This window comes from Aethalodelphis obliquidens, unplaced genomic scaffold (assembly GCF_003676395.1).
Source record: "Aethalodelphis obliquidens isolate GAN/ISIS:26980383/991018 unplaced genomic scaffold, ASM367639v1 scaffold1, whole genome shotgun sequence".
NCBI classification, from domain to species: domain Eukaryota; kingdom Metazoa; phylum Chordata; class Mammalia; order Artiodactyla; family Delphinidae; genus Aethalodelphis; species Aethalodelphis obliquidens.
In genome coordinates, this window is record NW_020837945.1 from 89,338,632 (window position 1) to 89,352,716 (window position 14,085).

A 14,085-nucleotide genomic window follows, 5' to 3' on the forward strand; every position below is an offset into this window, starting at 1 on the left:
TATGTATAAAGGACCATCTTGATTTGACATTCATTTCCAGTCAGAGTTTAATGGAATCATTTTGAGTTCATTGTAATCTGATATTTTAAAAAAATGATTTAGAGCATAAGGGTTTATGAGTTTAGAACAGAGTACATAGAAACATATTAAATGTGTAGGAGACACCAAGAGACATTTTCATTAGTTTAAAGTTTTTTGATATATGAAAAAGTAAATTAAAATCAGACAAAAAATGGAAAGATGAGTGAGTGTTCTGAGAGAGAGAGTAGATATCTTATTTAAATGTCTCTGTAACTCTGTGAGGCTGTTAATATTTCTGTTTTATAGATGAGGAGACCATCATTCTTGTTTATAATCACCTAGATAATAAATTGTAGAGTCTGAAGTCTGAATCAAGTCTGTTTCCACAGTTCTGTCCTCTCTTCTGAGAATGCGTATGTATTTCTGTTCTCATATGGAAATGATAGGAACTGTGACATGATGGAACTGGGGTGGGACTCTGGGTTCTTACAGAGATTGGTTATTGCCCTTTGTTTTACCTGAGGAACAATTAAGGAATGAAACTGTTGTAGAGTCCATTTTAAAAACATTATATCCATGAAAAAAAAACAGGGGTTTCAGTATTTGCAGATTTACTTAAGCTTTTTGTTATTTTCATTCAGAGGAGGGATTCAATATTTTGGCTGAAATTTCAGAAGCTAAATAAGTCACAGCAAAGCATCTGAATTGAATATTGTGTACTTTTAAAACATTTTGTGTATCCTTCACCAGTCTTTTTTTTCTTTGTGGTACGTGGGCCTCTCACTGTTGTGGCCTCTCCTGTTGCGGAGCACAGGCTCTGGACGCGCAGGCTCAGCGGCCATGGCTCACGGGCCCAGCCCTCCGCGGCATGTGGGATCTTCCCGGACCGGGGCACGAACCCGCGTCCCCTGCATCCGCAGGCGGACTCTCAACCACTGCGCCACCAGGGAGGCCCCTTTCACCAGTCTTTTAATTCATTTAATTGAGAAATGTATTTGTTTTATAAAGTCTTTTAATGTATTTCTTACATACTTTGCCCTCAGTTGTGGATAGGATAGAATAAACATTGTCTTTCATAAAAGTAAATATTCAATACTTGTTAATTCATTTATTTTGAAATATACATAAGCCATTTTTTTTTCTTTTACTGCAGTTCTACCCATGGTAGAGATGGAACTTTATTTCAAAACCAGGCTTTCTCTGATTTGTCCTCCTGCCTGTACCATGGCAGATCTCATAACCATCAGTGGCATACAGTTTTTGTGTGTGTATATATAAGGCAGATAAGTCATCAAGACACCTTGGGCCTTGTTTGCCTTTGCCTCACTTTCCCCTCCCCTCCCACCCCACAGCTGCACCTGCACTGGGTAGTGTTGTGGCCACTCTAGGTGTAGCTGTTGAGCACTTGAAATAACGACTGGTTATAACTCAGATGTACTGTAAATATAAAATGCATGCTGGATTTTGAAGACAGTTTTTTAAAAAAGTGAAATCTCAATCTTATACGGATTTCAAGAAATTATAATATTTGGATATATTGGATTAAATAAAAATACATTATTAGAATCAGTTGCCACCTATTTCTTTTTAAGTTTTACATGTGGCTACTAGAAACTTAAAATTAAATATGTGGTCTGCATTGTGGCTTGCATTGTATGTCTATTGACAGTGTTGTTCTATACCTTGCTGGTCATAGCTACCAGACCTAAAGATTCTCCTTGTCTTCCAGAAACAAGTAATTAGAGCGATAAAGAACTTAAGATCTGGGGAAACTGGACTGACCCTCAGAGTTCCTAAAATAGATCATGGGACTACATTACAAAGCTAAGTAGGTTGTCATTATTTATAAAATGAGAACCCAAGGCTTAGAGAAGTGATGCCAGATCACGTACTTTGTTACAGTAGAGCACCAGGACTTGAACCAGACCCCCTAATTTGTAGTCCAGCTTTCTTTTAAATTCTGTGTTAATACAAACTGTATAGAATTTGAATATTCTTCAAAGGTGAATCATGAGTGTTTTCACAGGACCTCAAGAGGAGACAGAATAATAAAGATTAAGGCATCTTGGCTAGAGATCTCTAGGGTTTTTTCCCCACTATAGTTAAGAGTTAAAGGTACAAACTGTGAGGAAATTTTTCTTTTATTAAAATTAGATTTTTATTCTCATCTGTTTGTGTTAATCTCTTATTCAGGAAGATCAATATTTGCTCTCCTTTGTCTACACTTATTTTCTTGTCAAATCACTTTTCCCCTAGATTTTTCAGTTATACAGTTTCCGTTTGGTTCTTTTTATACTTTCTACTTCTGAGAAGTTCTGTCTTTACCATCATTTCAAGTGCCTACCTTTAGCCCGTGGAGGATGGATAAAACAGCTGCCTTAACATCTTTGTTTGATATTTCTCACATCTAGATCATCTCAAGATTGGCATCTGTTACTTTCTTTTTCTTTGGGAATTAGATTTTCTTGATTCTTTGTATGTTGAGTAGTTTTTTATTGTATCCTCTCAGGAGATGATGATGATGATGATGATGATGATGATGATGATGATTTTTTTGTCTGTTTGAAAACAGACACGTTCACTGGAAGTTCTGTTTGTGTCATGGACAGTGGTTCCACTGTGAGTTCGGTGTTCAAAGCCTTTGCTCCGCTGCTTTGGGTGTACTCCTCACGTGCATCCCTCGGTGTTAGTGTGGGATGCTGGCGGTGGCTCAGATCTTCAGTTCTCAAAGCCTTTGCCTTTTTGAGTGTGTTCTGTATCCACATCCTGGGATGAACTTGGGACCTGGGTTGATGCGTATACAGAATTACAGGATCCAGCTCCCAGAGGCCTCTTTTTCCTGGTTTAGTTTGTCTCTTTTGAATCAGGGGGACTGGCTCAATCAGGGTCTCGAGGGGAAAAAACATGAGAAAGGAGGTATGTCAATTACAGTCTTGAATAAGTGTGTTCTTAAGCATAGTAGGGGGTTATAATTCCAAAAAATGGGGTAGTGACTCCTATAGGACAAATCCTCCCACAAATAGTGACTGCAATCTCTGGACAACATATGAAAAAAAAAAAAAAGTGAGAGGACACTGTAGAGCAAACAGAAACAAGAAGAAACTGGTCTGGAGTGGTATCTTAAAAGAAGGGAATGGCCTTGGGTGAGCTTCCCATTGCGGTGGTGCTTTGTCGGCGGCAGGCTCCTGTGGGCTGGTTTGCAGCCTGACTGGCTTGAGGAGCCACACAGTTCAGAACTACCACAGCGGCTGCAGAGCAGTGGAGCCCAACAGGAGGAGGAGGGGGAGGCCTAAGGAAGGAAAGAACCACAGAGGTCGAGTACCGAATTCTGTGTATAAACTGTCAAATGCGGGGGCTGACCCCTAAACTGGAAACAGTCCAGGTATCTATCAACAAGAGAATAGATACACAAGCTGTGCTGTATTTGTATCACAGAGTACTATTGATCAGTAGAAAGGAGCAAACTGTTGGTACCTGAAGCAATTTTGACTAATCTCTGAAACATTATGCTGAATGAATGGAGCCTTACATAAAACAGGACATAATGTATGGTTCCGTTTATAAGATGTACTAAAAACAGGCAAATATCTATTGTGTATTGGGGTGGAGGGTGCAAAGCTAGTCAATGTTGGGGGGAAAAGTCATTGGCAGGGTTTAGAAATGGATGAATGGGTGCTGGGGACAGGGATTATGTAGGAAAAGATATGTGGGAACTTTCTAGGGTGATGGTAGTATCCTATGTCCTGTTAGGGATTAGAGTTACTTGAGTTTACGCATTTGTCAAAACTCATTGAATGGTACACCTTGTAAGTATCCATTGTATTTTGTTTGCATGAAATTTTTACTTTAAGAGAAAAACCATACTAAATACTTTATTATAGTTAATGATAGGCAATAATGAAGTTATATATGGGGGAAGTTTACTGATATCTGTAACTTTTTTTGGAATGCTTAAAAAATTAAGATTAATTAATAATTGTGGTAAAACAAGTAGAAGGAAGTGTTAATTTTAAAGTCTTGGTGATAGCTATGTGAATATTCTTTGTACAGTGCTTTCAGTTTTTCTGAATGTGTGAAATTTGCAAAATGAAACATTATATTGAATAAAAGATACTACTAGGCAGTATATCTCTAAACTAGTTTCCTGCTGTTAGTACGTTGTTTTTAGTGGCTTTCATAAAAATTGATATTTCTCTGAATTTCAAAAATAGGTTAAAGAGTTTATCATTGACAATTTTCTGCCTATGCACTAAGCTCTGAACTGTTTAGGATGTAGAAAGATATAGAAGTAGAAATAAACAACTAAAGTGGGAAGGCAGACATCCACACAATAATTTGATTACTTCAGAGTGATATAGCAAAATCTCGCTAAGATCATTTATAATACATAAATTCTGAGGGAATGGATACATAATTAGAGTGTGGTCAGAGTTAAATGTAGTTAGTGGGAGATGGAATCCCTGGGGTCGCTTATTTTGAACAAGTTTTGAAAATGCTATTAGAGGAAATTATTAGATTCCCTTTCCATTCTTTTAATCGGCCAATTGTGGTTTATAAAGTATGGTTTAGGACATTTTTTACTGTGTTGTATTCATCCTTCAGAAGAGGAATGCTACATGATTTTTATGCTAAAATTGTTAGATTGAATGATGAGAATTTATTTTAAAAAATAATCTGTATTTTAGGAATATGGTAATTGTATGTTAATAAGCTGTTCTATTAAAAAGCAAATGATCATTGTTCCAGAATTTTGTAATTTTATAAAGTCTTGAGAGATAAGTATAGTGTTATTAAAAAAAATTGACATAATATCCAGTATTAAGGATAACCATTCTAAAATACTGTTTTGTTTTTGTTTTTGTTTTTTTTTTTGCGGTACGCGGGCCTCTCACTGTTGTGGTCTCTCCCGTTGCGGAGCACAGGCTCCGGACGCGCAGGCTCAGCGGCCATGGCTCACGGGCCCAGCCGCTCCACGGCATGTGGGATCTTCCCGGACCGGGGCACGAACCCGTGTCCCCTGCATCGGCAGGCGGACTCTCAACCGCTGCGCCACCAGGGAAACCCAATACTATTTCATTTTTTATCCTAATTTACTCTTCAGAAATCTATTATGATAGACTGAATTTTTTAGATGTATATATCAGAATAAATTATAAGTGGATAAAGATGAGAGAAAACTGAAATATTAAACTGTAAATTGTAATTATGAAATGTGAGATTTTTTTAGCCATTAATTTGATTATCTCAATTTCTTTTTATTGGCAGTTTTTTTCTTCCCCAAGCCTGATATGAGAACTTTGAACAAAACTAGGCAGTTATTAAATACATTTTAGAAAATAAAAAGTTATATGTAATTAATTGATGTTTAAATGGCTTGATAATTTCTAGTGAGCAGAAATTAGTCAGGTTTGGACTTATTTTTGGTCTTTTGTGTTTTTATTTTTCCAATTATATTGCAATAATAAAAAGAACGACCATTTCTATTAAAACTTTCTCAAAGCAAATGTGCTGCAAAAAAACCCAAACAAACAAAGAGCAACTGTGCTGCTGTTTTGTGTGCAGCATCTAGCCATTTATAACTGTTTCTAGAATTTTGTATTATTGATCTCTAAATGAGGCGTTTTGGTCTTTGGGAAAATTGTACTGTATGCTGACTTATGTAAGTGGTAGGAAGAATAACAAATGTGCTTATGTTCTACAAATTGAAATTTAGTGAGGAACAATCCAGTGGGCTTCTTGCCACATACCAACTAGTTATTTAAACATCAAATTCTCCTTTAACTGCTAATCTTGGTACCAACGCCTTTCCAAAGGAGAATAATACTTTACCCAGTACAGTCAACCAGTCCTGAATTTTTGAGGAGCTGGTTTACATCTGTTTGATTTTGGCTAAAAACAATACTGCTTATAGTAATCATTAGTAATTGTATTTTTATAAGTAAATAAGCATAATATTTAAGTGTCTCTGAAAAAGTCATAGGGGGAGGGGGTAGTGAGGTAGTTGGAGTAATTGCTGAAAACAGCTTAGGCTCAAAATAGCACCCTAAAGTATGCTTCACATATCATACTGATTTCTACTGTGTGCAGCTAAGTGTAGGGTTATTTTAATCAACTCATTAGGGCTGTAAATCAAAATACCCAGATTAAAGTCGAAAATATATTTCATGTGAGGGAAAATTTTGTTTCCCAGATTTTTTTGTCTCAGAGATACATGGATATCACAACTATTTTAAGACTAGCCAAGAACAAATTTCATTACCATCAAGACAGCTTTATTTTTGTCTTTGTTTCTGCCAGCCAGAGAGAAATTTTATTAGTGATTCTGAATAACATATTAGGTATTATACTGCCAGGGTGAAATGTTCAAGTGAATAATTAATGGAATTGTGTGTATGCCAATTTATTTTATAATCACTATGTAATTTGCATAAAGTAAGCTGTAAAAACAAGTTTTTTTCATTGACTGTTTCATTTTATCTTTAAATCCTTTAAAAGATATAGATTACATCCTGTAAAAGAGATTTTTGATAGTTTTTTTTTTTTTTTTTTTGCGGTACGCGGGCCTCTCACTGTTGTGGCCTCTCCCGTTGCGGAGCACAGGCTCCGGACGTGCAGGCTCAGCGGCCATGGCTCACGGGCCCAGCCGCTCCACAGCATGTGGGATCTTCCCGGGGCACGAACCCGTGTCCCCTGCATTGGCAGGGGAACTCTCAACCACTGCGCCACCAGGGAAGCCCTTGATAGATTCTTGATAGTAGAGATATGTTTTTGTAGCGATATGTTTATTGGTTCTCATATACCTAGAGTTTTAAAAGTCTGCCAGGTGAAAATCATAGCATTCACATAAATTAAAAAAATAAAGTATAACATCAGCAGATCTATGAACTTAAAACTGAATTTATTAGACCCTGGATGATTAGCTAGGACCAATCAGTTAATTACCTATATTTAGGAAATTGCAGTTAGGAAACCACAAGTTTTTGAGGCACCAGAGCCTTTCTATTATTTGTTACTTATAGAAGCTTGATTTCTTTCAGTATAGAAAACTTAAACAAAAGATACTCTTCTCTTTTTATATTTCTTTGTGTCACAAGTGGAAAAAAATGTCAGTGATTTCAAATTACCTTGTCAGAAGAAGCCAGGTTCTATTTTGAGAGCTAACCAGGGAAGAAATTATTATGCTTAGGGAAAATACTCTCATTAACAAAGAAGGATATCATAGCATAATTATTGTTTTATTGCAACTAAAAGTAATTGTTTAATTTACTCTAATCATTTTTTGTGTCATTTTACTCTTTGTTCAGTTACTTAATTGTGGAAAGTTATGAGGCATTTTATCACCTAAAGTAATTACTAGCCCAAAGGTGTTCCTGTACTGTTTCCAAGATTTACTTGGGCAGTCTGGCTGCTGAATAGGTTTTTTGAGGTCATAATTTGGTCACTCACTGCTAATCTAGTTTAGATGATAATGTTACTTACTAAGGCTGGTATATTGTAAAAACCTTTCTGGTAGTTAAAAGTTATGAAGTAATTGCTTTTTGCAGTTCAATATTTGTGAAAATTGTTTTCATCCCTGTTCCATCTGCTGTTTGCAATGTTAACTTTACTGTTAACAAAAATCCTGCATTTTATTGCTTCTTCCTAAATTCATCTGTAGAATCCCTCAATGTTAAAGCTAGAGGAGCCCTTTCAGATTATCTAATTCAGCACCCTCATTTTACAGATGAGGAAACTGAGGGCTTGGACTAGAACAGAGGTCTCCTGACTCAGTCCAGGACTCTTTCTATTACATCATGCTGCCTGATGTTTGTTTATGGAACTCGGCAACATCACATACAGGGTGAGCTTTTTTTTTTTTTTCCCCCCCAAATGAACACACAAAGTAATAGCTACTCATCAGCTGCTCTTCATCATTCTTAACTTTCATTTTCCTTTTTTACCCATACCTATTTTAATCCATAATATATAGCCCAATTACTCATGACTTTATTTTGCTGCTACTTCTTGGCATTTGACCTTTTTTTTTTTTTTTTTTAATTTTTTTGCGGTACGTGGGCCTCTCACTGTTGTGGCCTCTCCCGTTGCGGAGCACAGGCTCCGGATGCGCGGGCTCAGCGGCCATGGCTCACGGGACCAGCCGCTCCGCGGCATGTGGGATCTTCCCGGACCGGGGCACGAAGCCGTGTTCCCCGCATCGGCAGGTGGACTCTCAACCACTGCGCCACCAGGGAAGCCCTTGACCATTATTTTTAAGAGCTAAACTCTTAGTAACAAGGTTTCTTATCAGTAACCACGGTAGCCTTACCAGGCACTATAGCAACAGTAGATTAAAATTCATAACAGGAACAATTTATGGAATCTTAGGTTTAGATTTAAGAAGTGAAATATAAGTAGGTAAGTACAAGAGTGTGTATATGAGATCTAAGAGCAGATGTGGTACCAAATATGAAAGCAATTTTTTGGTGAAATAACAAAATGCCAAGAAATATTAGCCAACAGTGTGGCATGGTTGCAGTAAAATGCCTTGTCCTGTGAACTCATGGCTTTAAACACAATTGTGTTTTAGATTATTGGATTATTTTCTGTATTGATGCGCATATTGTCCCATTTTTGGCTAGAGAGAGCCTCTTCAGGTTGGTTCCTATGTCCTTTAGATAAGACCTTAGTTTTAGGTAGCTGTCTTGCTTTTTGGTTTGACAAGGTATTACAGGTTTGTATGGTTTTCAAAGGTAACTCAAGGACTTCTAAGTTCTTGTAATTAAGTTCAAGATTTATAAGTTTCTTTAGGACCAAAGTATCATCTCCACTCTTCCATTTTTATAAAAGTTTTTTATAAACACTGTCCATCATTAATTTTGCTTTTTATGGAATTAGGAAAAGACAAAATCTTTCAGCTTAGACAAAATTAACATGCTTCTCGTATATATTTTTAAAAATCTCTTGTTTCATGTCACTGAAATAACCATAACGTTAACCTCTAGAATTTTAGGGTAAACTAAAGCACTAATGCTCAACTATGAATGCTGGATAAGTTTGTTGGATTGGTAGAATACTGCCATCATAGTCACACCTTAATCACTTACATATGTATTATATATATGTGTTACTGCAATTCTTTGACTGTTTAGCTATTTATCAGCCATTTTAAAGGGTCCCTACCCACCTGCCAGTTAACTAATTGTGTTTTGTGTTTCAGGTGAACTAAATCAGAGGTCCCGAAATATTACGTGACAGTAGTTTTTCTGAAAATATATCTGTGGGGAGAACGATTGTAGGATGTTTTCCATGAATTGTGCTTTGATTATATTTCTTATGCATGAGAGCTATATTTTATGACTTATGAAGATGTGTGTGTATATATATATATATATATATTTTATAGCTATTATGTGTTGAGTGCTAGAATATAAAGTACAGGCTGCCTTTTTTTTTCTTTTTTTTTTTTACGGTACGCGGGCCTCTCACTGTTGTGGCCTCTCCCATTGCAGAGCACAGGCTCCGGACGCGCAGGCTCAGTGGCCATGGCTCACGGGCCTAGCCGCTGCGCGGCATGTGGGATCTTCCTGGACTGGGGCTCGAACCCGTGTCCCCTGCATCGGCAGGCGGACTCCCAACCACTGCGCCACCAGGGAAGCCCCAGGCTGCCTTTTAAATGCTTTAATTTGGTAGTGACTAAAAAATCAAATATGCACAATAAAAGGTGATATAATAACAATGTTAACATGTAAATTATAAATTGGCTTTCCATGCACTCCTACCTACCTGTGAGGTTCGTAGATTAGATTTTATTTCTATTTTTCAGAATGAGAAACTGGGGCTCAGGGAGGTTAAATGTCTTAATGTCAAAAACAGTAGCATTTGAAAGAAAATAGCAACATTCTGATTTCTAACCTAACAGTTGTTTTTTAACTACTGACCAGTTTTGAAAAGGGTTTTTTTTTTTTTTTTTTTTTTTTTTTTAAAAGAAACAAAAAAGCAAAAAACTATGCTTTGGGGTACAGGTGGAAAGGAGGAAGCATCTTTTTCAAGGTTGGCGTTTGAATAGGCTTCATAAGGAGATGACATTTGAAGAATAGAAAAATTTCACCACTTGTAGTTGGAACAAAGAGCTTAAAAAGCAGAAATGTGGGAATTGGGGGGATGTTAGAATAATACAAATATATTCACCTGAAGGTAGAGTACATTCAAGGAAGGTGCTGTACAGGTAGATGGATACTTTGAGACCATATGGAGAAGGAGAACGTAAATGCTTCGATAAACAATTTAGAGTAAATGTGGAAGCTAATAGATACCGATGAATACATATGACATAATCAGGGTTATGTTTTATGCATAGATTTTAGAAGACAGTATGAAAAAACCTAGGAGACATTGAAGTTATTGTAGTAATACAGGTGGTAGGTACTGCAGAAAGGAAGGCATGGTTGAAAGTGGCGTTGTATAGGTAAGAGAAGATGGAATCCAAAGGATTGCAGGTAAAAGCTGAGGTAGAAAATTGAATCCAATATAATACTAAAATTTAAAGTGTTGGTGAATGATGGAATTAGTGATAGTTACAGGCAAGAGGAGAAACACGTTTGGGAGTATAGGGCATAAATTGCCGCTAATAATGCCGAGTGATGATATCTGAAAGGATGTAGATATTTGCACATCAGTCAGCTGGAACTGGAATGTTTGGAATGGGAAAGATGAGGGGATGTGTTAGAGAGTGGCACGCAATGGGAGAGTTGGTGGTTTTGTAATTCTTCAGAGTGGATGAGATCCTTAGTTGGGGTAGTAGAGTGAAGATCAGAGGACTAAAAAAGAAGTCAGCTGTACACATGTAGGGCAGGAAGAAAAATCAGTAAAAGAGATAGAAGAGGACAGAATCAGAAAGTCAAATGCTGGAAGTTTAAAGATTTTTTATTTCAGTCTTCTCAAATGCTGGAAATGGCAAGGAGTGTGAAGTAATGAAAGAGTATGAAGACCTGTTGAATTTCGAGTTGATTAGTGAAGTTATTTAGAGTCCATAAAATTTTAACAGTAACATGTTTTTCTTCATTATATGTGTACATGTATTCTTTTACTTAAATGTGTGGATATGCTTATACTTCTTGTTGTGTACTTTTTTCTTTTGCTCCCTCCTCCATCAGTTTATTGTTTTTTGATGACTTTATAATCCATGAATATTATGAATGTACTATGATCTTGTTTTGATACTCTCCTTTAATGGGCATTCACTGTATTTCCTCCCCCCGCCAACCTTTGCCACTAAAAAAGTGTTCTTAAACATCCTTAAGAACTTGTGCTTTTATTTCTCTGTGTTGTAGAGTATATGTATTAGTTGAACTACGTGACATTGCAGCTGTGTGACCATTGTAACAAACAAACAAAAAAAGGGAAATTCTTATGTTCCAGTCTAGTGTTTTTACTTTTACTAAAAAGTTGCCAGATTGTTTTCCAAAGGGTTTTTTTTCACATTTCCTCTTGCACTATGTGACCTATCCCCACATTCCTGCCAGAAATAAACATTCTAGATCTTTTAAATTTTTACCAATTTTAATGAGTATAATTTTACTCCATGTTACTTTGATATGTATTTTCTTGATATCTAGTGGATCTTTATGTACTCAGATATAGCTGTCTTTTCTTGTATAGTATTTGAGTTTCCAGTCTTGGTTAAAAAGATTTTTTTCCTGCTCTCTAGATTGGACATGTAGCTTCGATGTTTCTTTAAGATGTGTTGATATATGTGAAGTATCTGTGTATATGTACACACATACACATATATACACAAACATACACATTTATGTGCTTTAAATATTTTGGAATTGAGTTTTGTCTAGAGTAAAACGTGGGCCCACTTTTATTTCCTCTCAGATGGATAGTTACTTGTGACAGCTCAAGTCTGCACAATAATGCAGCCTCTTCCTTTGTTCAGATCTTTGTATTTTTCAATTGACTATTATGTTTGGTCACATAAATCTGTGCCTTTCTTGTTAGTTTCTTTTGTAAATATTTAATAGTTTTTTGCTCTTGTAAGTGGAATATTTATTTTCTCATCTGTATAGGTGCTTACTACTGGAGCAGAAAAAAGCTATTGTTTTTGTTAGCCACTGTATTAAATTCCTTTACAAAGGGCTAGTGATTTTACTAGTTAAATAGTATATGTAGGAGACCCACCAAATTACAGATTCAATGTTAGAGACTATTTTTTCTCTTTTGTATCTTTTTCTACTACTTCCTCAGAGAGGCAGCACAAGATAATAGGATGAATAAAAATAAATATTTTTGAATTGAGCAAATAATCAAGGAAGTTCTAATAACTTTTACCAAAGAATTAAAGCCATCTGAGATTGAGGGGCTTTTAGTGAGATAGGGCCCCTAAGAGAAGTTAAAATTTTTGAAAATCCATGATGGCAAATCTGATAAGGAAGTTAAAAACCTAATAAAATGATTGTCAAATAGCTCAGAGGTTGCAGAATGGTTTTAGACACAACATGGTTCGGGATTTACATAAGTTACAGTGCTTGAGTTGGAATTGGTAAGACTACGTGAGTTAAATGTCACAGTTCTTGAAATGTCTGATCAGTAGCTTTGCATGAAAATGGAGGGAATGCAGATACAGTTAAGGAGGATGATGTGGGATTGGAGGACACTGAGAAGCATGAGTAACGTGACGTTATCTTGAAAATCTGTTCAATTAGAAACTGAGTAGAGAGGGCAGACAGCAGAAGCAAGAAGAACTACAGTTCTTCGGCCTGTGGAAGGAAAACCACATTCACAGAAAGATAGAAAAAATGAAAAGGCAGAGGACTTTGTACCAGTTGAAAGAACAAGGCAAAACCCCAGAAAAACAACTAAATGAAGTGGACATAGGCAACCTTCCAGGAAAGAATTCAGAATAATGATAGTGAAGATGATCCACGACCTCGGAAAAAGAATGGAGGCAAAGATCGAGAAGATGCAAGAAATGTTTAACAAAGACCTAGAAGAATTAAGGAACAAACACCTAGAAGAATTAAAGAACAAACAAACAGAGATGGACAATACAATAATTGAAATGAAAACTACACTAGAAGGAATCAATAGCAGAATAACTGACGCAGAAGAATGGATAAGTGACCTGGAAGACACAGTGGTGGAATTCACTGTCGTGGAACAGAGTAAAGAAAAAAGAATGAAAAGAAATGAAGACAGCCTAAGAGACCTCTGGGACAACATTAAATGCAACAACATTCACATTATAGGGGTCCCAGAAGGAGAAGAGAGAGAGAAAGGACCCGAGAGAATATTTGAAGAAATTAGAGTTGAAAACTCCCCTAAAATGGGAAAGCAAATAGCCACGCAAGTCCAGGAAGCACAGAGCGTCCCAGGCAGGATAAACCCAAGGAGAAACACATAATAATCAAATTGACAAAAATTAAAGACAAATTATTGAAAGCAACAAGGGAAAAATGACAGATAATGGACAAGGGGACTTCCATAAGGTTAACAGCTGATTTCTCAGCAGAAACTCTACAAGCCAGAAGGGATGTATTTAAAGTGATGAAAGGGAAGAACCTAACACCAAGATTACTCTACCCAGCAAGGATCTCATTCAGATTCGACAGAGAAATCAAAAGCTTTACAGACAAGCAAAAGATAAGAGAATTCAGCACCACCAAACCAGCTCTACAACAAATGCTAAAGGAACTTCTCTAAGTGGGAAACACAAGAGAAAAAAAGGATCTACAAAAATAAACCCAAAACAATTAGGAAAATGGTAATAGGAACATACATATCGATCATTGCCTTAAACGTGAATGGATTAAATGCTCCAACCAAAAGACACAGGCTCATAGAATGGATACAAAATGGATATATGCTGTCTACAAGAGACCCATTTCAGACCTAGGAACACATACAGACTGAAAGGGGATGAAAAAAGATATTCCATGCAAATGGAAATCAAAAGAAAGCTGGAGTAGCAATACTCGTTTCAGGTAAGATAGACTTTGAAATAAAGAATGTTACGAGAGACAAGGAAGGACACTACATAATGATCAAGGGATCAATCTGAGAAGAAGATACAACAATTATATG

The 14,085-nt window shown here is 36.5% G+C and overlaps 1 protein-coding gene across 6 annotated transcripts in view; it reads left to right on the forward strand.

The window, feature by feature from the left end:
* The window catches only part of TBL1XR1 (TBL1X/Y related 1), a 189,520-nt gene that overhangs the window by 105,860 nt on the left and 69,575 nt on the right, over positions 1-14,085 (forward strand). The window contains exon 3 of one of the 6 annotated variants that reach the window (XM_027111536.1): positions 7,745-7,861. The exons of the other annotated variants lie outside the window; for them this stretch is intronic. The gene's annotated coding sequence lies outside the window, so the exon portion shown is untranslated. The remainder of the gene's footprint in view (positions 1-7,744; positions 7,862-14,085) is intronic. 6 annotated transcript variants of the gene reach the window in all.